The 26,285-nt window shown below is 38.0% G+C and overlaps 1 protein-coding gene and 1 non-coding gene across 5 annotated transcripts in view; both read left to right on the forward strand.

Annotated features, from left to right (window-relative positions):
- The window catches only part of Fgf12 (fibroblast growth factor 12), a 515,142-nt gene that overhangs the window by 389,434 nt on the left and 99,423 nt on the right, over positions 1-26,285 (forward strand). The gene's annotated exons all lie outside the window — the stretch shown is intronic.
- On the forward strand, positions 18,450-18,556 carry LOC121142101. Its single transcript, XR_005879109.1, has one exon. It is a non-coding gene; the product is annotated as a U6 spliceosomal RNA (small nuclear RNA).

Consider the following 26,285-nt stretch of genomic DNA (forward strand, 5'->3'; position numbering starts at 1 on the left):
TTCAGGCTTATCTTTTAAAGGAGTATATGGGTTGTCACCAAAGGTAATTAGGATGTATTAACCTTGAGACATCTATTTTGGGTCTAATGTTTGTAACCGTCTTCCTCAGCCTGTATAATTACCCAGCTGATGGTGATCAATCATGAGGATGCTGATGACAAGCATTTTTCATTGTTTTCAGGGCTACTTTTCAAAAATCACGTCTTTTACATCTCGAAGACTCAAATCCTTGAATCAATCCACTGAGCAGGAAGGGCACAGGCAGAAAGAGAGAGACAGACTAATTTCCCAGCTTGCGCTCAAGGTTGCACTTAGAGAGTCAATCCCTCCATTTATTACTGTTTGCCAGTATTTTTGAAAGAGAAGGTTTATGGGAGCAGAAGTGAACTTTCCAGAATCTTGATGTTCTCAGTATCAGAGATCCATGCATTCATTCATTTAACACTGACTGGTAACATTCCAATTGCAAAGCCCTGGGAGAGAGAAAGTTGCTGCCTCTCTGAGAATGGATTGCTGTTGCACACAGGCATGTGCACACATGTATAGCCACACGCATGTGCATTCACACATGCAGACAGATCCTTCCATTCATATGCATCGTGTACACGTATGCATGATAAAAATAATAACTCCTCCCATAGAGCATTCTCAGTGCGATTGACTTGCTTTTCAGCCTCTGGAGAGCCTGGTTTTGTATCTTATACTTTTTGTTTCTTTGTCTCTTCTCTTTCACATCCAGTCTTTCAGCTGAATTTCAAAATTTATTCACTGCCTTGTCCTTGTCTGTGAAGGTCCTGTAAAAGAGATGTAGTGAGGTGATGTTTTGATCCTGAAATCTGGGAGAATTTTGCCTTTACAGCAGGTTATGAAAGTGGTGATTTGTCAAATTCAGCAGATCACAAATCAAGTGGCATCAAACTGGGAAAAGATGTCCCCACTAAAGAACTGGCAGTCAGTCTCCTTCCTCTTGGGCTATCCTGGTTATGAAGACCTGCCTCTCACACAGGATAGAACTGGGAGTCAGTCTCCTTCCTCTTAGGCTATCCTGGTTATGAAGACCTGCCTCTCACACAGAATGCCTATCAAGCAACTTAGAACTTCATGACAAATGTGTCATTCATTGATCATGTTGCGTGTGTCTAATTTCCTCTCTATTTTGCTCAAGTTTAGAGAGAGTGTTTGAAAGAATAGCAGGAATACTATATACATATCAACATGCAGCCCTGTGCTCTGTAGTTGGAAATTTCCATGAATTAGTAGAGTGGCAATTAGGCTCAAGTTTCTACAGTGACTCCAGTCAGATGAGGTGAAGACATTACACACCCCACTCCTCTTTCTTCTGTCATTGAAAATATAAAGGAAGGCTTGAAATGAAATGAACCTTCTGTGAGGCTTAGCTGCCTCCAAACAGCAATAACAGTTATTGAAAATTCCTGGAGTGGATTGTGTTTGTCTGAAATGTTTAAGTTTTCATTTTGGATTTGTCACTGAATGATTATTTCATTTTCAGATGTCCCTAAGGAACTTGGCCATTACTGTTTTTTTTTCCTTCAGCACTCTGAATTTTCTAAGACTCCATATCATTTTTATTAGTCATTCTTAACATTGCTGAAAGGCAAGTCAATATTTCTTCAATTTTTTTTCATCCAGAATATCTCAGACCTGGAAGAGAATATGAATAGGAGTGGGTCAGATTCTCGGACCCACTCTTTCTCCTATGATAATCTTTTGAACGATTTGAAGGAATCTTACCCAGAGAAACTCATCCCTCATGATTATTCTTCTCATCACCTCCAAAACCTGATGTCCTCAGCATCTCTGGTTGCTTCCATATAGCACATTGAGAGTCGTTTTGATGAACACTAAATTGTGTTTGATTGCTTCTAACATATTCAAATATGATGTATGAGTGAGCTGGTGTAATTTGGGGATGAGGGCCAGGAAACTTTCCCAGTATAGCAATGTTTGAGGTTATACCTGAAGGTTCCAGAACAAACTGGTTAATCAAGGTTGACAAACACTCAAAGTTGGGCTATAAAGAAGGAAGTCTGAGGGATGTGGTAAGCCGGGATTTTTGTTTTGCATTTCCAGTAAGTTTTGAGTTTGTTTCTCAAAAGAACAAACATGCTAGATTCTCTTCTCTCAATGTAATGAATGATGATGAGTGCTTTACAAGTCAGAAGGGGTTGATGGGTGACTGCATCAGGACTACCTTCCCTACACATTAATGCTTGTCTACAGTCATGTGTTGGGTCTTTGCGTGGTGACTTACTTCCTACAAGGACGAAATGTTATACAAGAGTGATCTTTACTGCTGTCCAGCCACTTCTTCTCATTCCATGAAAAGTTTTCTCGTGTATGTTCTTGTCATATGGTGCATTTTCCATGTTGTGCTGAAGCTAAAAAATCCCTCACCAGAGGCCAGAGAGCCCCCCTGTCCGCCCAATCTTGGGTCTTGGATTTTTAGTCTCCAAAACTGTTGAGATAAAAAAATGTATTCCCTTTTAAGCACAAGACCTGACATGTATTTTATAGCAATAAAGAAAAACTAAAAAGAGATTATATGCCAAAAGAAAGTTTAGGTTTGCTTTGCTGCCACAACCCTTCTGTATTGTCATTACCATTTCCAGCAAGTATAATCAGAATTGACAAGTTCTTTTTTAACATTTATTGATTCTGTGAGAATTTCATATCATGTATCCCAACCACATTCATTTTCAAGTGCCTCCATAGCTACCCTTCACCCTTGTAGCAATTCCCCACCAAAGGAAAACTTAAAAAGAAATAATCAAATTAAAATAAATGGAAAAACACAACAGTTCTTTTTGAAAGAGTAGCAATATCATTCAACATGTAAGCTCAAAATTTTTCATTGGAGCATGCTATAGAATACAAAAGTAAGTAGTTACTCTGAAGAGAGTTTGGGTCTGTAAATGCCTACTACAGATATCCATCAAATCTCAGTGATAGTAAGTATATCAACACAAAGAAGACTGTGCCATTTCCAATATGATTGTCATTGTTTTTGGTAGTCTAAAATAGCACATGCCTCTCTTTCTCATAAAATGTCCATATTGTTTTGTGTCCAAAGTTAGTGACTTTGAGATGACATTTGGGGCAAGATTTGTAGCCTGTCTAATTGATTCTTCATGGTCCAGTTTTCTAGAGAACCATCCCACAGTGTGGAATGAGATAGTCTGCCAATATCCCAGCTGAGCAACTCAGAATGGCAAGAAAACCCATTCATCAATTCAATTTATCTGAATCTGAGTCGTGATTAGTAGAATTCTAATGTCTCATCAACACCAACTATATCCCCTTTGTTTTTATTCTCACTGTATTATTATATCCTCTTACAAATTTTCTCACTTAAATTTCAACCTAGTATATAACTCCTTTTCATAATCTAGAAGGATTTATAGGTTATATAAGTATAGAAATATATTTTTCATTTCTTTTATCTTTGCTGAAAGTGAGAAGAATATACAAAGTGGGAGATGCTTTAATTCCTGAAAGCCTATTCTGTTTTTTTTTCTATTAATTCCTACAATGCACTCAGGTCTTTATTTTCCCCCAGTAGCTTTCATGGATCATACTGTGGCTTTTAGGAATTTAGATTGGATTTTTATTTTCTTTTGTTTTCTCAGTTAATTTTGCCAAATGATAGAAGGGCGAAGAGATGTTCTGTGAAACGTTGTTGCAATGCTAGGATACCATGTGAAGAGAACCTGAAGAAAGTCCAGTTTCTTGCTGGAGAACTGATTTAACTGTTGCCAACGAAGGTGCAGGAAATTAAGCCTGCATTATTGTAGCCGGAGGCTCCTTGGAGAGAAGAAAAAAATGCTTTCACTTTTCAATGAGCTCTGGGAAATTGTTCCAAAACCACTAGGAAAAGCTTTATTTCTCTGAAAAAGAGCTCTGTGGTCATCAGAGTAAAGGTCTTTGCATTTTATAATGTGAAAGGCGTCCACAGACTAAGCCACCAGATCTTGACTCCAGTGACCTTGAGATGCAGGAGAGTACAGGGAACAGAATTGAAATCGGAACCCTACAAAAATTGTTCTTTTTTTTCTGTGATATTTCGGGGTTACCAACATTCTTCCACAGTGAAAAAAAACCATACATAGTCACTAACCCAAGTATTGTCATTTGTCATCAGTTCAAAGGTGCAGTAACATTTCTTTTCCTCACTCAGGCTTGGAAACAGTGTTTAAACTCTTTGACTTCTTTATGTAACTCAAGTAAATTTTCCCTGACTCTCTCACATGCTGGGGAAATAGCCATGTGGTGTGACATTCTTTGCTGGATTATCAGTAATAATAAAAGACAGGAGATGAACTTAAATATTCAATGGTATAGAAATACTGCATAAATTTAGATATGTAGAGGTAAAAAAAATACCCTTTACTCATTAAGAGTTAGTGTATCACCAGCAGTGGTGGCAAATGGCTATAATCTCGGTACTCAAAAGTTCAGGCAGTAGGATTTCTTTGAGTGGGAGGCTCCTCATGGTTCAAAAAGTCTGATAGAATTTGAATAGGCAGAAGAAGGGTGAGGGGGTTTGGACTTCCATCTGAAAGACTATCAATGTAGCAGGGCAGTGGTGGCACACACCTTTAATCCCAGCACTCAGGAGGCAGAGGCAGGCGGATCTCTGTGAGTTTGAGGCCAGGCTGGACCGACAGCCTCAAAAAAAAAATACAGAGAAACCCTGTCTCGTAAAAACCAAAAAAAAAAAAAAAGAATATCAATGTATTGACAGTTTTCCACCTGCAAAACACTGTACTAATATATCATTTTCAATGTGCCACGCTCTATTCTTCCCCCACAAGATGGAGGAAGAAATGCAAAGTTCAGTTTATTTTGGGCTCAAAGTGAGAACAAGAAGATAAGTCACAGGAGTCTTTGGGAAGTTTATAGCAGATGGTAAGTCTTTCTTAATGGACCATAATGGAATACTGTATTTCCAGGAATCATTTCTATTGTTTGTTATAGGGCCAGATAGTAAATATTGTAGGCACTGTATACTATACAATCTCTCTTATAGTTACTCTGCCATTGGAGCACAAAGTGAATTAACAGCCATGGCTTTGAGGTATATACAAATCAAAATTTTATCTAGTATTTTTATTTCATGAAATGTTGAGAAATATTAAAATCACTTACTGATAATGGCTTTACAAATCAGGTGATTGACCTAGATTTGTTGAGTGTGTATAGTCTACTGATCTCTAATGATATATAAAAAGCATTTTATTGGTATTTACGACACACATTAATTAAAGAGGAAGAAAAACCCCGACTGTTTGCCCATAGTTGTTGTATCACATAGCATTTGAGTCCTTCATGTAAATCCCAGTCTATGTGAATAACTCCACTTAAAACTGAGGACTATGCAGTTTTGGTGGATCAGTGGCCCCAAACTCTAATACCAAAGAATGTGAAACTGGAACACTGTTCCACTTAATATAAATACATATACTTAAAAATAATGTTACAAAACCAACTAAACAAAGCTTAGATTCTGAACTAAGTGTGGTGGTACATGACTGTAATCTCAGCACTAAGAAGGCAGGGGGATGCCACAAGTTGGAGACCAGCCTAGTGTATTTAGTGAGTTCCAGATCAGCCAGGGATACACAGTAAGACTGTCTTCAAAGGAAAGCTCAATTCTGTTATTAAATTAAGAAATGTTCCAGCCTTGCTCTTGAAAAAAGCAAAGTTATGTTTTTATCATTTTTGAACAAGATATTTTTATATGCCCCCCTTAACTTTAGTCATCCCCCTATTGCTTGAAAAGTCTTGAATTCTGACATTTTTGCAAAATGAACACAATGTTGATCTAAAGGTTTCCCAAGAAAATAAGATGTCCGCCATACCTGCACATACTCAGAGAGACCTACATTCCTGTCCATCTGAACTCCTTCTCTCTTTTAAAAATTTATTTATTTTAATTTCATTTTACATTACAACCACAGTTCTACCTCCCAGCCCTCCTTCCAACAGGTAAGAGCCCCCTTGAGGAGTCAACAAAGTCTGGCACATTAAGTTGGGGCAGCACTAAGCCCCTCCTCTCTGCATTAAGGCTAAGCATTAATGGGCTCTAACAAGCTAGCTCATGCACCCATGATAGATTCTGGACTTACTGCTTCACAGCTGTCTTCCTTGTTTGGTCCCATGGAGGTGCCACAACTGTCAGTCTAAAGTTCATGAGTTTCCACAAGCTTGGTTCAGCTGTCTCTGCCAATTTCTCTATCATGATCTTGACCTCCCTTGCTCATATGTTCCCTCCTCCCTCTCTTCACTGAATTCCCAGATCTCAGCCTGGTGCTTGGTTGTGGATCTCTGCCTCTGCTTCTGTCAATTCCTGGATGAAGTCTCTATGATGATAGTTCAGATATTCACCAATCTAATTATAGGGGAAGGCCAGTTCAGGCACACTCTTCACTATTGCGAAGAGTCTTAGCATTCTTGTGGATTTTTGGGAATTTCCCTGGTATCAGTTTTCTCCCTAACCCTATAGTGGCTCTTTCTATCAAGATATCTCTTTTATTGATCTCCCACTCAGTCCCTCCCCTGCTTGATCATCCTGTTCTCTCATGTTCACATCCCCCTCCCCTCCCCTTTACAACCCCCTATTACCTACCAGTTAACTCAGATTTCATCTAATTTCACTTCCCAGGGGGATCCACATGTTCCTCTTAGGGTACTTCTTTCTATCCAGATTCTGTGCAGCTGTGGATGATAGTCAGGTTATTCTTTGCTTTACATCTAATATCCACTTATGAGTGAGTACATACTGTGTTTGTCTTTCTGAACCTGGGTTACCTCACTCAGGATGGTTTTTTCTAGTTCCATTCATTTGTCTGCAAATTTCATGATGTCATTGTTTCTTACAACTGAGTAATGCTCCATTATTTTAATGTACCATATTTTCTTTATCCTTTCGTTAGTTGAGGAGGTCTAGGTTATTTCCAGGTTCTGACTAGTACTAATAATGCTGCTATAAACATTGTTGAGCAAGTGTCCTTGTGGTATGATTGAGCATCCTTTGGTATATGCCCATGAGTGGTATTCCTAGGTTTTGAGATAGATTGATAACAGTTTTCTGAGAAACAACCATACTGATTTCTAAAGTGTCTATACAAGTTTGTACTCCCACCAGCAGTGCAGGAGTGTTCCCTTGATTCCACATCCTCTCCAACATAAGTTGTCTTCAGTATTTTTGATCTTAGCATTCTGGCACGTGTAACATGCCATCTCAGACTTGTTTCTGTTTGCATTTTCCTGATGATTAAGGATGCTGAGAAATTCCTTGAATGTCTCTTGACCATTTGAGATTCTCTGATGAGAATTCTGTTTAGCTCTGTACAAAATTTTTTAAATGGGATTATTTTGTATTTTGAAGTTTATTTTCTTGAGTTATTTATATATTTTTGAGATCAGCCCTCTATCATATGTGGAGGTAGTGAAAATCTTTTCCCATCATGTAGGCTGTTGTTTTGTCTTATTTACAGTGTCCTTTGTCTTTCAGAAGCTTTTCAGTTTCAGGAGGTCCCATTTATTGATTTTTGCCCTCAGTGTCTATGCTACTGGCATTATATTTAGGAAGTAGTCTTCTGTGACACTGCATTCAAGGCTACTTCCCATTTTCTCTTCCGTCAGGTTCTGTGTAACTGAATTCATGTTGAGGTCCTCAATTCACTTGGTCTTGAGTTTTGTGCAAGGAGATAGATATTTATCTACTTGAACTCCTCTACATGTTGACATTAAATTATGCTAACACCATCTGTTAAAGATGCTTTCCTTTTTCCATTGTATCATTTTGGCTTCTTTGTCAAAAATCAAGTGTTCATAGGTGTGTGGGTTAATGTTAGGATCTTCTATTCATTTGCATTGGTCCATATGTTGTTTTTATGACTTTAGCTTTATAGTAGAGTTTGAAGTCAGGTATGGTGATTCCTCCGCAAGTTCCTTTATTGTACAGGATTGTTTTGCTTTAGCTATTCTGAGTTTTTTGTTTTTTTCACATGATGTTGAAGAAAGAGGCAAAACAGCTGGCAGTAGACTATGGATGCCAGGGATGTTTTTGTACAAGTGTCAATGCTAGACTTGAGAATATCATTCTTACCCTAGAAGGATATGGGTAACTTAACTATACAACAAATATCCAAGGAGTTTTGCATGACTTAAAGGAATCTAGAGTTCTCTTCATTGGTCCATAAATGCCTTAACTAAACAATTATCTGTCAAATTATTTCGGCTTAATTAAATATTCAAAATAGTCTCATGATTAAAAACATGAAGCAATTATATTATCAAATTATTTAATTCAGTCCTTTGTTTACACCAATTACTGTGTCTGGTTCGCAGTGAATATAGAGTTGAACAGAAACCCTATGCTTATGTGTCTTGACTAAGAGAAGAGAGTTAATGCTAATGATTGGAACTCAAGGTAAAATGCTAATTTAGAAGGAAATTTTTTTCTGTTTGAATTTGCAAAAATATGTCATTTGGTAGAGTCTTGTCTTAAGATTTGGAAATACTTAAAGTCTAAATTATCTTTTTCCGTATAAGGCATACATATGTATATGGAAATGGTTATAGGAATTTTTACTCATTTTAATAATGTATTTATTTAAAAAAGTAGAATAGTACTCAAGTGAAAAAAAGGTAAGAAATACTGGTGGTATGAATGATGGGTGATATGTCTCTACCACCCACTGTTTCAAGGTGTGATTTTTGACACAGACAATGTGAAGAAATTAAGAAAAAGGTTAAAGACACATAACAACCATGTTACATAAGGATAATTTTATTATAAGAAAAATAAAGGGGTGGAAGCAGAGAGTGTTTCTTGTGCAACAAGCTTACAAGAATCAGGTCTTACGACCCCAGGGAGGGTCAGAGTCTTTTACATTAGAGAATATGCTTATGGGGTGGGGTATGTGTTTGTGTGTGTTCTTGTAAAGCAGATGCTGGCACTTGCTTTTTTTCTTTAGTCCTTCTCTAATGGAGTTACTGAGATGAGGTCTTTCGCTGAACCCAGAGTTTACCCACATCCATCTAGTGTGGTTAGACAGCTAGCCTGGGGTTGGCTGGCTCTTACTAAGGACTAAGATTTTCACTCTTGTGTGGGAAATATTCTCTCTACTTAGCCAGGCCTCCTGTTTCTGACACTATGCTTCAAGTGGTATTTCTATGCTATGTGATTGGATCACTTAGTCCTCTCAATAGAAACTTTCAATCTGCAGGTGACTATAAGACATTGGAGTTTTCTGAATAATTATAAATTTCTTCTCATCACAGATGGGAACTTTCTCTAAACGTAAGAAGTCAGTTTCTTCCCAGTACGTCTTGTTTATAGTAAGTCAAGTACATCTCTGAGTTAGTCTTTTATGTATTTGCCTCCTAAGACCCATTAAATTATAACATATGAGATTTTTCTTATCTCATAAAAACATAAATTATTCATGTTTTATTTATTATGTGCTGCAGTTACATAATATTACTTGATTAAGTGTCGTAGCCAGATCTAAGTCCTTTGAAAATTCCTTGTTGTAACACTGTAAATTTAGTAATTGACATTGCAACTGAAAGCATCATATTAAACACTTAACTTCAAAGGGACTTTTTAAATATCTTTCCAGAAATTAACAAAGTGATCAGCAGTTTAGAGGCCAGGAGAATTAAGAGCAAACTTTATGCCTCTCCTTTGCCAGCTGAAAGCAAATGTCAGAGGTGGCACGTAGAGGAACTTGCAATGCTTTAATTTACATGTATGGAGTCAGCACAAAATTAATAGCAGTCTGTCACTCAGGATTGCTAGGTAATTGTTGGGTTTTTGTGTTGAGCAAATGGGTGTGGATTTCAACAATACTACTCAGGGACCCCTTTGGGAACCTGCTCTCTACTTACTTTGGGCATGCCGTTTTATGAACACATTTTCTAGTTCTTTAACCACCAACGTGGTGGCTCCTGGTGTCTTTGGCAGTTACCACCCATCCTAGAAAAATCAAGTAGGTGCTTTCACAGAAAAACTGGCCAAGGCAAACTCCTCATTGACCATTGTTGATGCTGTCTCTTCACACCGTTTCCCCTGTCAGAGACAAGTGGTTCACCATGTTCTCTTGGTTAATAGAGAAATGAAATGACTTTGTGTTTCATAAAATTTTATAACATACAAAATTGCTGGGAGTCAGTATTCATTCCATAAATTTGTCTGTAACTTATAAAGTAAAACATGTCTTATCGTGTGAACTCAGACTTTTCCTCTCTTTGCCCTTCACATTTGTGTCAGAGGACATTTTTAGTTTTTCCTGAATGTGCCCTCAATGTGTTCATATCTGCATAGAAACACAAACACACACACACACACACACACACGAAGGTTAAGTTATTTCAGTAACTATATTTGAGTCTGTGATATTAATATAACCAGATGTTAAAATTAACAGTAATGAAATCACCCCCCCAATGCAAAATCACACACATACACAGAAGAAGCTTCACATCAGAGTGGAAGCCTGCAGTTGAAATGAAATCACGGAACTGGACTGTCTCACCTGGGGCATCTTATTATAATAGGATGTCTACATCTGTAATTCCAGGGCAGGAGAATACTATGTGTTTGACGCTAGTAAGAGACAGACAGTCCAGGCCAATCTGTGCTACAGATTGCAAGCCTGACTCAATAAACAAACAATAAGATAAAAGGGAAAAAACAGACTATCTTACTTTGTCACTCATTATTAGATTCTGTGTTAGCCTCACAAGTAAGTTGGCAGAAGGAAAAGAGCTGTCACATTAGTAAGGTCGTTTTTATCTGGGTAGACTAATGAACTTTGGACTTTGTGGTAAACTCAGGCTGAATCTATGATTTCTTTAGTAAGAGAGCATCGGCAATGTAGATATTTAGGTACTAGGGACACAAGTGAGAACAACATAAAATCTCTTCCCCAAGATAAGTTCATAACACAGAATGCCGGCAACATGTCCGAAATCTTAGATTTTGATTAGATCACTGTTTTTATTTGTGTCTTCATTTATTTATTGTTGCTGTGTCTGATGCAAACATTTTAAAAATCACTTAAGCCATTTCCACACTTTTGTGGGGAGGAAAGATTCATATTGTATCTTATGTGGCAGTGAGTGCTTTATTGCTTATTCTTGGAGTAAATATATTAAAACTAACTACAACTGCAGATTTCCTTGGGGAAAAAAAGAAGTGTAAAGCATGCCCTCCTTTACATTTAAATATTTCCTTTTTTCTTCTTCATGAAAAACAAGTGTTCCTGTGCATATTTGTACATAACATGTCAGGGATTTATTGAATATTTTCTGCACATTTGAATGTCTTCGTTTTAGCAGTAGTAACAACACAATTGCATTCAGCTGATTCGTTTTTTTTTATTTTATGGGAATAGTTCTTGTTTGCAAACTCATGTGCTGAAAACTGGCTTTATAACCATGCAACCATGTCACAGCATCTCCTTTATCTTTCTTATTCATCAGCCTAGGTGATAAAATACAATGTGACTTATTATGAAATATATACATTATAAAAGATTTCCTCATTCAGTTTTCTAGCAAAGTCTTCTACTATATGAGACTGAGATTTTCTGAGCCTGGTTTTGTTTTGCAGCCACATTAATCAAACTCTGTTCCATATTCCATGACCTTGAAAAAGGAACTAAATAGAGGTGTCGCCCTTGAGCTTGTAATGAATCGACACAAGAAAAGCTGTTCTGGTTGAATCTTAAATGCAACCAAGTAATTTCTTTAGATTCTCAAGAGAATGATTTTTTAAAATCCCCTATTAGTATATGTTCAGTTGAATAACTTGCAATTACATAAGAAGTATTGACAAGACAGATGGCAGTGGTGAATATAAAAACACACATATTTGACACCTGTGTTAGAAATTTGGTTCATCGAGGGCACTTGCTTCCTAGAATTGCTACATGTTGATTACAACATGGAATACTTAAAAATTTTAAGAAAGCAGGCATCTTTCTTCTTCTGCCTTGGTGACAGCTGTTGTTTGCTCTGGGCATGCAAACACATCCAAAGGAGACTGTCAGCAAGGTAAAAATATTCCCCCTAAGAGGAAAGCATTCAATAACCAGAACCTTTGATTTCCTCTACCAGCAGCAGAACCAGCACTAAACCTTGATTCAGATAAACTGCACTTAAACATCATTGCACTAATGGTGAGATCAAGATGGCTTTGATGCTAAGTGTGTGAAGAAAGTTGTTCTATTGATATAAAATGTTAAAAACTGAAAACTCCAGATGAAGTTCAAGATTTAAGAGAAATTGTTCAAAGACTTGGGGATACACATGACAATAAGGAATATGTGTGTGGATGATACAGGGGTCCGGGCAACAGCTGTTTCTTTGTTATTTGAGGAGAGGTCGTTTAGATCATGGGCATGTTCTATTTTGATGGATGTTGAATAGGAAGCTAAATAATACTCCTACAATATTGCAATGTGTATATTAGCTCTGCTGTCAAATGATAATGCTGAAATTGTGGCAGGGATTTAACACCAAAAAGGTTACCCCAAAATAGTATGAGTTAGTCCTTATAGAATTCAGTGAATTACAGGAAAATAGGAAAGACATACTGCAATAACAGTGAAGGCAAGATTTTTGAGAATGGTATTATATAGTTTTGCATAGGGCCTGATGCCCAATAGTTTAGCAAGCACCAAGTACCTGGAGCTCTCACACTTTACTCTATCAGAACATAATTTCACTTCAGAAGCTTATGGAAAAATAGCTATTGCCACGTGAAATTTTTCTGAGAGGCATAATGCTGGAAATCCAAACTTCAAAATAGAAATGGTAAAGAAAATTGAGCTCTAAACATAGCCAAGCTAATTAAATGAAAATACTAAAGTACCACTACTCAATTTGCCTTTGTCCAAGAATCTTCATGATAATTACTTGTACGTCGATGCTAGAAGTGGGTGTTACTTCTCCTGGGACTGGATTTACAGCAATTGGGAGCTACCATGTGGGTGCTGAGAATTGAATCCAGGTTCTCTGGAAGATTAGTCAGTGCTTTTAACCTATGAGCCATCTCCCTAACTAAACTTTCATTATTCTTACATTGTGCTAGTTTTCTGTGTATCTATCCATAAATAAATACATGGAATGATTTAAAGAAAACTGTTCTCCAGTAAGATTTTTTTTTGCTTTTTCGGGACAGGATTTTTCTATGGCTTTGGAGACTCTCCTGGAACTAACTCTTGTAGACCAGGCTGGTCTCAAACTCACAGAGATCTGCCTGCCTCTGCCTCCTACATGCTGGAATTAAAGGCGTGCACCACCACTGCCCGACTCTCCAGTAAGATTTTTACAACCTACTTTACTATTTTTCTACTGTTACACAAGAAGTATATATTGCTTTAATTATTTCCTTTAATTAAGTTGGTTTAGATATGAACCATTTTGAGGAAGCAAAAATAAGGGATTAAGCATATTTTGTCACAAAATTTATTGGATGGATGCTATATACTATGCCAAATAGCCTGCAAATTAGTATGCACTATTTTTGTAAATAAAGAAAACAGGGACATGTATGACTTACTTGTCTGCTTTACTTAAAGAATATGCAAATGTCTAAAACAACTATGACCAGGGGTTGGGAAGACAGCTCAATTAGGAAAGAAAGCACTTGCCTCCAAGGCAGGGGAAGCTCAGCTTCCCAGATCTGGTGTGGAGAGGTCAAGCACAGTGGAATGACACCTACAGTCTCAACATCGAGGAGGAAAGACAGGAGTATCCTTGGGACTTGCTGGTCAGCCAGTCTAACAAATTGTGGAGCCCCAGGTTCCATGTGATAGCCCATCAAAACGAAGTCTACTTTGTTCAGTGTGTGTGTGTGTGTGTGTGTGTGTGTGTGTGTGTGTGTGTGTGTGTGTACTCCCACATGCACAGGTAGCACACACCAGACACATGCTTCTAAACAAATGTATATCTAAAATGCTAAAATATCAGTACATTAATGAGTCTGTTAGGTTGTGTGTGTGTGTGTGTATGTGTGTTAATTAGCTGTATGCATTTAATTCAGCAACAGGTAATTTTAAGAAAATGCTTGTTATATAATTCTTTTTGGGGAGATGTAAAAATAAAATGTGTATTTGCCTCAAAGAGGCCCCAACAGTTTAAAGAATGTATTTCATTCAATTCCACTTTGATCCACTAGTGAGTTAATTTGGGTTATTTACAGGAACACGAGTGATTCAAAGGCAGCTTCATCATCACAAAAGTCCCACACGGCCATGGAGAGAATCCCAACCTAGAGCTAATTTTGTACTTCCAACATTCCCCAACTCTTCTCAATGTCATGTACAGCTCAGGGAGAATGTGGCCTGGCATCTGACCTGAGGGTCTCTTGGCCCTTCCAGCCTCCTAGGCAGGGATGTTAACAGTTTTGTTACTATTACACGGGCCAACCTACCCTATGCTGTTTAGTTCATTTCAGCTCCTGGCTTGCAGGCAAGGTATTTGTCGACCATTGTAGCAACTGTGCTTTATCATGGCCAGGGGCCATGTAATGCCTCTAGGAAATAGCTTTTCTACAAGAAAATATAAAGCAATAAAAGCATAAATTACTGTAAAAGTGTCCTAAGGTTTTTCCTTTTCACATAAACTCTTCATTTTAAAGAGGAAAATGCAAACTAGCTTAGGATACTGTAAATTTCCTTTTACTTAGCTATTATACATTTATTCTGTTTTATAAGTCTAAATCTGAAAATTTAAAACAAATGACTCAGTCACACAGGACGTGTGCTCCCTTGTAGCCAGTGAAGATTACTGTGGAGGAAAGTGGACAGGACATAGGCCAACTATCCATGCCCCTATTCTCCACAATGGAACTTAGTATTTATGATTATAACTTCCTCATCTGGAATAGCACAACAATATACGCCATAACAGAAGTGACTTGCAGTTTCCCTCCATACCACAAATGGTGACACAAAGCTCTATAAATCTCCCTGAATGGGCTGTTTTACCTCATTTTCGTGAAATGCCAACCAGAGTTCTGTCAGGCTGGCACTCGTTAGATGCTGCCTTACCTTGAGAAGGCTGTTAATAGCCATTGGAGGTGTTCCACCGACATAATGAAGCACATACCTCTTGGAAAATGTATGTGCATAGCTATGTCTACAGCCCAGGTAACTGATCTCTCTCTTTCATATTGAGGAGACTTCCAGACACAGGGAAAATATGAACCTAATTCTAGGCAAATCTGGTTTCCTGTCGTTGCTTTTAAACAATAATGGTATGTTTTACCTTTATGACTCATCAGAAGTAGTAAGTGGAAAAGTGGAAATGATAACAGAGAATCAAGTTGTGTTTATATTTTGTATGTAAAACAGGATATGACTTGGATACAATTTTCATCACACTATGAATTTCAATTCATTATTAAAATTTATGCTGTTGGGTACATCAGCATGATTCCCAATAGTGCATTGAAAATTCAAACTTTTGTAAACATCATAGCACTCAACCCATTGTAAATCAACTTAGATGTGCCTAACGCATAGTACTGAGACATTTTCCCTCTCCAGATAAAGATGCATTTTAAGGTGCAAACCTTACTTCTAGACCTAGTCATTGGCCTAAACTGGATGCAAATGGCAAATTCACACCATTCATAATAATGTTATTAATAAGTAATACCATTTATAAATGTTAATATTATTAATATCAGCAATGTTTGTATAAATAATGTTGCCATCATTAGTGCCTCTAGTATACACATTCTTAGTATTAATGTTTCAGTCTATGGTTAATTTAACAACAACCAGTCTTGCTGTTTAATAATGAGGTGCTTAGTCTGAGTTATTTCTGTCAGTTATTACTATGTCTTATCCTGGGAGGAATGTCTTAACTCTTTTTTTAACAGAAAAGAAAGTAAGGTGTCAACAGATAGGGGATTTTGTCTGAGGTCTCACATTTTGTAAACTATGGGATTGGCATTCATACCTTAATCAGTTTGCTGGCAGAACTAAGCCCTGCTCACTGCTTCCCTTCATGGTCTCTCATCTTTCTCTAGGGTGATGTGCATTCAAGAGAATGGATAGTTTACATCTTAGCAAAAAATGTTGTTCATTGTTACCTAATGTTTCAAATAATGTGGAGAAGTGTGTAAGTGTTCACACTGAGCCAACTCATCAGAAGAATATATTTTATCATGTAAGCACACTTTTTGCAATTTATTTTTATTGACTTGTTAAGGTGTAATATATGAGATAAGTTTAAATCACTTTTTACCAAAGCAATATCTTTCCATTTCATTTTTCTGTTTTCTTTTGGGAACAAATGAGGGTTGAACCCATGGTGACTCACATGCTATGCAAGCATTGTATGACTGAATTATATTTCTAGTTCATGCTCGATTTTATTTATTTAACCTATCTAAATATTTTATTATTTCTTTGAAGTTTTCATACATGTATATGGATAATACCCATACCAACTCTTCTCAGAGCCACTGCACTTCCATACCTACCCAATTTGGTGTTTTGTATTTTTTTTATATCCATCAAGTCCAATGTGTGCTATGTGTATATATTCTGGAGTGTGATAGATTTGCCTGGAGCTATGTGCTTAATGAAAAAAATGACTCTCCATTCTCCCTTGAGCTAACAATTGCCCATGGCTCCTTGGTTATATGTGGGACCTCTTCCCAACTCCTGCATTCATACTGAGATTTGGTCTGACTTGAGCTTGTACATGTCTTATACATGTCATAGCAGTTGCCCTGTTGTGTTTAGAAGACACTGTTTCCTTGTAGTCACCTACCCCCTCGGGCTGTTACCCATATTCATAATGATCCCTGAGCACTGAAGAAGGGATGTGCTATAGATGTGCTGGGCATTTCCAGTATTTTATTCACTGTACCTTGACCAGTGGTTTCTTAGTTAATCACCATCTACTTAAAACAAAAACAAAAACCTCTCTTGTGAGGTCTGAGAGATGCATAAATATGTGGGTATAGCAATGACTCATTAGCAGTTAGTTTAATACTCTGCCCTTTTAGAGGAGAAGTAGTATGTTTTCCCTATAGTCTCTGACCTGTCTTTGCATAGTTTTCTGACCCAAATATTGATGTCATGTGTGCATTTCATTTTGTAGAGAGAGCATTAAGTGCAAATAGATAGTGGTTTGGTTATTCCCATAATGCTTGTGGTTCTATTGCATCAGTGGGAATGTCTTGTCACCAGCCTTTGTTGTAGGTAACAGGATCTGGTTAAGACTGGTGATTACTTTTCTCATCTGGTAGGGTGCACAACTCCTTCACGGAAAAAGAAAATAACCTGTGAAGATGAAGCTTCCAGATTAGCAACAGTTTGGTATTTCTTTGACTCAATTATGTGATATCATCAGTGGTAAAGTATTACTGTAAAGTTCTGGAGAGCAACCGGTAACATCTGCAATAGTTTCTAATATTTAGGTTCTATGGGACATCACTGCCCAACAAAGTAACCCCAAAAGTAACCCTTTCCTCACACTGAACATTTATTAGCTACATTGGTTACACTGTGGTGGCTCATGGGAGCATTGTGGTCTTGTTATAGGATTTTAACGTGTGTGTGTGTGTGTGTGTGTGTGTGTGCTTGCATGCACATGTGTGCACGTGCATGTATGGAGAGAGAGAGAGAGAGAGAGAGAGAGAGAGAGAGAGAGAGAGAGAGAGCGCTTCTATATTAGTGGTGGGTTTGAAACAACATTTGAAAGGGTCTGTAGCATTTGTTTTTGAAACAGTCTTGCTAAGTAGCCCATGCTGGCCTCAAGCTCAATCCATGGTAGCTAGGATTCTAAATCTGCACAACCCAGCTCATCTCCAGTTTTTGTATTTTAACCCTTACATATTACCTCAAGTATCTGGACTTTTGCCTATTTGATAATCAGATATTTTGAGGCAAAGGTAGATAATAGAATGATATGGTCTAATATCACAAACAGTGCAATTGCCCTTTGTATGTGTTTCTGAAATTTTGTGTTCATCTTCAGATATTAATTTTCAAGTATCCTATATTAAGGCAGGTATTGATATGTGAATAGATAATGTAAGTGTGGTATATATGCAATCAAATATTTTAAAGTTTTTCAAGATAAGTAAATTCTGTGTTTCTTAGACAACATACATTAGCCTGGAAGATACTACATTAAGTTAAATAAGCCACATAGATGAGTTTTGCATAATCTAACTTATGTACAAGATTTCAAATTTAGCATTAAATTACAATAATGTTTACCAGGGGTTGGAAGAGGAACAATGGGAAGGTATGAGAAAATTATTATCAAAGTTTACACATTTGAGATAGACAAGAAATAGTTATCAATTGCAATGCATGGTGGCCACAGGAATTGTAGCTTTGAAAATTCCTAAGAGTACAACTTACCATAAAAAAAATTCAGTAATGGTGCTCGCTTCGGCAGCACATATACTAAAATTGGAACGATACAGAGAAGATTAGCATGACCCCTGCGCAAGGATGACACGCAAATTCGTGAAGCGTTCCATATTTTTATGAGCAATCAATGGTCATTAATATCCCTCAATATTAATGGCCTTAACTCACCCATAAAAAGACACAGACTAGCAGAATGGATTCGAAGACAGAAACCTTCCTTCTGCTGCATACAAGAAACACACCTCACCCTCAAAGACAGACATTACCTGAGAGTTAAAGGTTGGGAAAAAATTTTTCAATCAAATGGACCCAAGAAACAAGCAGGGGTAGCAATCCTAATATCTAACAAACTAGACTTTAAAATAAAATCAATCAAAAGAGATGAAGGAGGTCATTACATACTCATCACAGGTGAAACCCACCAAGATGAAGTGTCTATCCTGAACATCTATGCCCCAAATACAAAGGCATCCACATCCGTTAAAGAAACATTATTGGAACTTAAATCTCATCTAAAGCCCCACACAGTTATAGTGGGAGATTTCAACACACCACTCTCACCACTAGACAGGAATACCAGACAGAAACTCAACAAAGAAGCAAAGGGTCTAATAGAAGTAATGACCCAACTGGGATTAACAGATATCTATAGAACATTTCATCCACATAAAAAAGAATATACCTTCTTCTCACCACCACATGGAACCTTCTCAAAAATCGACCACATACTTGGCAACATATCAAACCTCAGCAGCTACAAAAAATTGGAATAACTCCATGCATCTTACCAGACCACCATGCTTTAAAATTAGAATTCAACAACAACACAAATTGCAGAAAACCTACAAACTCATGGAAATTGAATAATGCTCACTGCACCATCCCTGGGTCAAAGAGGAAATAAAAAAAGAAATTAAAGACTTCCTCGAATTCAATGAGAATGAAGACACAACATACCCAAACCTATGGGACACTTTGAAAGCAGTGCTACGGGGGAAGTTCATAGCACTAAGTGCTCACATGAAGAAACAGGAGAACAGTTATACCAGAGAATTAACATCACAGCTGAAAGCTCTAGAACACAAGGAAGCAAACTCCCCCAGGAGGAGTAGAGGCCAGGAAATAATCAAATTGAGGGCTGAAATCAATAAAGTAGAAACCAGGAAAACAATACAAAGAATCAATGCCATGAAGAGTTGGTTCTTTGAGAAAATCAACAAGATAGACAAACCTTTGTCCAAACTTACCAAACAGCAGAGAGTGAACACGCAAATTAACAAAATCAGAAATGAAAAGGGGGACATAACAACAGACTCTGAGGAAATCCAGAGAATCATTAGGTCATACTTTGAAAACCTGTACTCCACAAAATTCGAAAATTTAAAGGAAATGGATGACTTCCTGGACAGCTATCATTTGCCAAAACTAAATCAAGAACAGATAAGCAATTTAAATAGACCTATAACCCCTATGGAAATAGAAGCTGTTATCAAAAGTCTCCCAACCAAAAAAAGTCCAGGTCCAGATGGCCTCAGTGCAGAATTCTACCAGAAATTCAAAGAATAGCTTATACCAATTCTTCTCAAAGTGTTCCACACAATAGAAGCAGAAGGGTCTTTGCCAAACTCATTCTATGAGGCTTCAATAACCTTGATCCCCAAGCCACACAAAGATACAACTAAGAAAGAGAACTTCAGACCAATATCCCTCATGAACATTGATGCAAAAATACTCAATAAAATACTGGCAAATCGGATCCAAGAACACATCAAAACAATCATTGACCACGATCAAGTAGGTTTCATCTCAGGAATGCAGGGATGGTTCAACATACGAAAATCCATCAACGTAATCCACCATATAAACAAGCTGAAAAACAAAAATCACATGATCATCTCACTAGATGCTGAAAAAGCCTTTGACAAAATCCAACACCCCTTCATGATAAAGGTCTTGGAGAGATCTGGGATAACAGGGACATACTTAAACATAATAAAAGCTATATACAGTAAACCAACAGCCAACATCAAACTAAATGGACAGAAACTCAACGCAATTCCTCTAAAATCAGGAACAAAACAAGGCTGTCCACTCTCTCCATACCTTTTCAACATGGTACTTGAAGTTCTAGCTATTGCCATACGACAACAAAGGGGGATCAAGGGGATACAAATTGGGAAGGAAGAGGTCAAACTTTCACTGTTTGCAGACGATATGATAGTTTACATCAATGACCCAAAGAACTCTACCAGGGAACTCTTACAGCTGATTAACACCTTCAGCAAAGTGGCAGGCTACAAGATCAACTCAAGAAAATCAGTAGCCCTACTATATACAGATGATAAAAGGGCAGAGCAAGAAATCAGAGAAACATCACCCTTTACAATTGCCACAAACAACATAAAGTACCTTGGGGTAACCCTAACCAAACAAGTGAAAGACCTATATCACAAAAACTTTGAGTCTTTAGAGAAAGAAATTAAAGAAGACACCAGAAAATGGAGAGATCTCCCATGCTCTTGGATAGGTAGGATCAATGTAGTAAAAATGGCAATCCTGCCAAAAGCAATCTACAGATTCAATGCAATCCCCATTAAAATCCCAGCACAATTCTTCACAGACCTTGAAAGAACAATAATCAATTTTGTATGGAAAAACAAAAGACCCAGGATAGCCAAAACAACCCTGTTCAACAAGGCAACGTCCGGAGGCATCACCATCCCTGACCTCAAGCTCTATTACAGAGCTATAGTCCTGAAAACAGCTTGGTATTGGCACAAAAATAGACAGGTAGACCAATGTAATCGAATTGAAAACCCGGGTATTAACCCACACACGTATGAACATCTGATCTTTGACAACGAAGCTAAAAATGGAATAAAGAAAGCATCTTCAACAAATGGTGCTGGCATAATTGGAGACTGGCATGTAGAAGAATGCGGATCGATCCATGTTTATCGCCATGCACAAAACTTAAGTCCAAATGGATCAAAGACATCAACATAAATCCAGCCACACTGAAACTCTTAGAAGAGAAAGTGGGTGGTACCCTTGAACGAATTTGTACAGGAGACAGCTTCCTGAACATAACACCAGTAGCACAGACAGTGAGATCAACAATTAATAAATGGGACCTACTGAAACTGATAAGCTTCTGTAGGGCAAAGGACACAGTCAGCAAGACATAAAGGCAGCCCACAGAATGGGAAAAATATTCACTAATCCCACATCTGACAGAGGGTTGATCTCCAAAATTTACAAAGAACTCAAGAAGCAAGTCTCCAAAACACCAAAGGACCCTATTAAAAAGTGGGCTGCAGAACTAAATAGAGAGTTTTCAATAGAGGAGTCTAAAATGGCTAAGAGGCACTTGAGAAAGTGCTCAACATCCTTAGCCATCCGGGAAATGCAAATCAAAACAACTCTGAGATACCATCTCACTCCTGTCAGAATGGCTAAAATCAAAAACACCAATGACAATTTATGCTGGAGAGGATGTGGTGAAAGGGGGACACTCCTCCATTGCTGGTGGGAGTGCCAACTGGTTCAGCCACTTTGGAAATCAGTATGGAGATTCCTCAGAAAAATGGGAATAAACCTACCACAAGACCCAGCAACTCCACTCTTAGGCATATATCCAAAAGATGCCCATTCATACAACAAAGATGTCTGTTCCACTATGTTCATAGCAGCTTTATTTGTAATAGCCAGAACTTGGAAGCAACCTAGATGTCCCTCACCCGAAGAGTGGATAGAGAAAATGTGGTATTCTGCAGAAAAAAAATAATGGAATCATGTGATTCGCAGGCAAATGGTTGACACTAGAAGAAACCATCCTGAGTGAGATAACCCAGTCACAAAAAGAGAAACATGGCATGTACTCTCTCATATATGGATTTTAGACATAGATCTGGGGAGTGCCAGCCTACAATCCTATGGCCAGAGAGTCTGGGAAACAGAAACTTCATTTAGTGGCTGATCGAAGAAGAGGCAGACTCCCTTGGTTAAGTACTGAGCTGAACTCAAGAAAGCCAGTAACAGAGAGGGAGGACTGATGATCAAAGGGATTAAGACTGGGCTGGTTTAACCCCCAGAAACAGCTGACCAGACAAAGGTTAACTCTTGAATCCCAGGCATCAGCCTGGGAATCCAGCATGGGACTGATCAAGACCCCCTGAATCTGGGTGTCAGTGAGGAGGCCTAGGGAATCTTTTGAGCCTTGGGCAGCAGATCAGTACCCATCCCAAGTATACACATGGACTTTGGACTCCCATAGAACAATGTGAGGTGCGCTCTCACCCTGAACTCTTGGGGAAGGGTCTAGGCCCTGCCCTATATGAAATGACAGACTATGGACAACCCCATGGAGGGCCTCACCCTCCCTGGGGGAATGAGGGAATAATGAGGATGGTGGGGGGGAGGGCACGGGAGGAGGGGAGGGAATGGGAGACGGACCTGGAACTGACTTGTGAAGCAACCTCGTTTCTTATCTAAATTTAAACTGGAAAATAAAATATAAAAAAAAAACAGGAACCAGGCTGAACTGGAAAAAAAAAGAGCAGTTTTTGGACTTTTCAGTTGTATGTGCTGATATTGTCCCCAATTTTACTAAATTTATTTTCTTGGATGGCCAAGAGTCCTAATCATGCACTTAATAAGAGGGATAGATAGAGTCTGTGTCTGTAATCTTTTGGTTGGTTGGACATTTACCCCCAAAGCTTATGGTGTGATTCTTGGCTCTGCATATTACCTGCTGTAATTTTGTTTTGAATTCTGTAAGTAGAGACTAAGAAAAATAGATGATGGGGAAGGCTTTAGGATCTCAAGAAATCACTTTGAAGGTTATATCACAGTTTGCCACCGCAAAAATTAATACACTAGACAATTTTGTCATTGTTCCCAAATCTAGAAATTGATTCTTGAATTTGATGGTTCATGGAACTGTAAAAAGTTACACATATGTCACTTAACACAAGATGGTGAGATGGTATCTTAGTACTTACCTCAAACATTTTCTAACATAGACAGTTTAGAACTGGATGTCTTGCTGCTGACAGAAGAGTCTCAGAAAATCCAGGAGTCTGAATACTAAATAAATCCAGATTCTCTCTAATATCTCAATAACACCAAGTCAGCTTGGTTACCAACTAATCAAACAAATTTACAATCAAGTCCACAGAAAACCACTAATTTTCATGCCTGTAGGAGGAAAGCAGAAATCTTATATGTGTGAAGTGATAGTAGTCTTGTCATTGACTAGGGTGATTGCATTGCTGCACCTTGGCCTTGTCCCAGAAAAAATACTAGTCATCAAGATGAATGTTGTTTGATTTTTTCCCCTGTGGATTCTCCTAGACAAGGCAATGGTTACAGGTGAAATAAAACATTCTATCTAGGTCTTACTAGGTGAACCAATTATCTTATTGAGGATACTGGAAGCATTGGCAAATGGGTGACTCTGTGTCAGCTGTATGGTCAAAAATGCCAATACTGAAGTTCCAGTGAACGTGAATGCAGACTCACCAGAGTCTTCTACTCCTCAGAAATGGTTTTCTGCTTATGTAACTTTGGGGTGACCTCATGAGTCTTGCTATTTTCTGAGCTTCCTGAGTCTTGGAAGTTGGATGAGTTTTCTGAGCCTTGTAAGCTTCCTCTTCTCTCCAGGAGTGAACATTTCAACATGTAGGTAATAGGTACTTAGCTTTGGGGCATCAAATAGAGGTTTCCATCTCCCGTTTACATGCAGGAATCTCATACTTGCCCTTCAGGAGGAGGTGTATTCCTTCCAGTTACATGTGGCGAAACAGAATTTTCCATTTGTTTATATGTGTTGTTTTAATTACTTTTCTATTGCTGTGATAAAATACTATGACCAAGTAATAAAATAAAGCATTTAATTTGGTTAATGGTGTTGCAAAAAAAATTCAGTAATGTTATATATATATATATATATATGTTCCATTTTATATTTATTTCAAAACATCACATTATACATGATGGATAAATGTAATTTTTATTTATTAAATAAATAATTCATCAAAAAGAATAAAGCAGCATTTCAGATATCTACTTTTGCATAGATCTCTCATTAATAACTGACACACTGGTAACAATAATACATGATTCATTCCCTTTATAAAGTAAATACATTTCATAAAGTAAGTCAAGTTTTGAGTAAAAAGTTCTTAACTGTTTTTATACTTGTAGTGCCAGACACTTGGTCAGCTTTCTTGCAATACAGTGAGAAGCATGATACAAGGCATTTTTGTCAGAGACAAGGCTTCTCTATGTAGTCCTGGGTGTTCTGGAACTAACTATGTAGACCAGACTGGCCTCAAACTCATAGAGCTCCAACTGCCTCTGCCTCCTCAGTGCTGGGATTAAAGGTGTGCACCAATGTTGCCTGAATCAAGAAATGATTACGATAATATTGTCTCCTCTCTCAAACTATAGATTTCAGCCACACCCTACCTGTTGTATTCAATCCTTTTAAATAACTTCAATATTGAGTTAATTTATAACTTTGGCATATTTTATAGAAAACCACATGACCACAATGATTTCCTCAGGCTCTTGGTTCCCAGAGTGTACTAAAGCTAGGTTTCCCAGCTCCTTTCCTCTTTCCAGGTTTTTCCATCTCCCTTTTGCTCCATGCCTTTCCCTTCTTCCTGCTGCACATTTTGTTAGGCATTTTTGTAGCTCGTGAGGGTCCTACCAAGATTTATGATTTCTCAGTATGTTCTTACTACCTCCTTCCCCATCCCTCATTTTTAATTAAATTATTTCCATCTCTAGAGGAAAAGTCCAAAATCAATAAAGTGGTCTTTCTGCCCTCAGAACTACAATCCTCTGGTTGCTGAAAGGAAGTGACTCAGTATAACACATGGAGGGGAGAAGGGCTTCAGATCCCAAGTGCCAGAGATCTTAGGCTCCTGTTGCTCACTGAAAGTCAGGGTATGTTTCTTCTTCAGTGAAAAAAATAGAGACAACAGTATCTCTTTACTGTTAACCCTTCTTGCTTTCTTCCTTCCTTTCTTCCTTCCCTTCTTCCTTCCTTCCTTCATTCCTCTCTTCCTTCCCTTGTCCCTTCATCCCTTTGTCCCTTCCTTCTTTTTCTCCTCCTTTCCTCCCTTCCTTCCCTCCTCTCTTCTTCCCTTCACCCTCCTTTTCTCCCTTATTCTCTCTTCCTTTCTTTCTTTGTTTTTGTGTGTGTGGGTATGTGTGAATGTATGTGTGTGCATATTTGTGCATTGAGGCCACGGGCTAACACTGGTATCTCTCTCTGTTGCTGCCGACCTTGATGTTTGAGAGTTGGTCTCTTATTGAATCTGGAGCTAGGAGATTCACTAGACTACTGGTCAACATGCTCCAGGGATCTTCCTCCTTGGTCTCCCTAGCACTGGGGGTTACAGACTCACACTATCCCACCTGACATTTCATGTGGATGCTGGACATTGGCTCAAGTTCTTATGTTTACATGGCAAGCACTTTGTCATCCCAATTTGTCAATGGGCTTTGTATTCTATTGGTAAGAAGAGATCTGTGAGCCCGTTAATCAGTCAATCAATATGTTGTCAAAGAATTGTATTTCATACTTTTAAATAGCTAAGCTGTCAGTAGGATTGACTTTCTTTTTCTGGTTTTCTTTGGCAGTAAGACAAAATTCGTTTCCTGGAGGATATATGAGAGTGAGGTTGAAATGCAGCAAAGCAAAAAATCACATTTTATGTAGAGCTTCTTATTAGCATTAATCTTTCTTGAGGCTCGCTTTGTTTCATGTTTCACACAGAGAGCTGTCTCAAGAATTAAGTAATATGTTAACAATGATTTTCCATGACTGTCCCA

The sequence above is a fragment of the Mesocricetus auratus genome, unplaced genomic scaffold (assembly GCF_017639785.1).
Source record: "Mesocricetus auratus isolate SY011 unplaced genomic scaffold, BCM_Maur_2.0 Super-Scaffold_100008, whole genome shotgun sequence".
Taxonomy (NCBI): domain Eukaryota; kingdom Metazoa; phylum Chordata; class Mammalia; order Rodentia; family Cricetidae; genus Mesocricetus; species Mesocricetus auratus.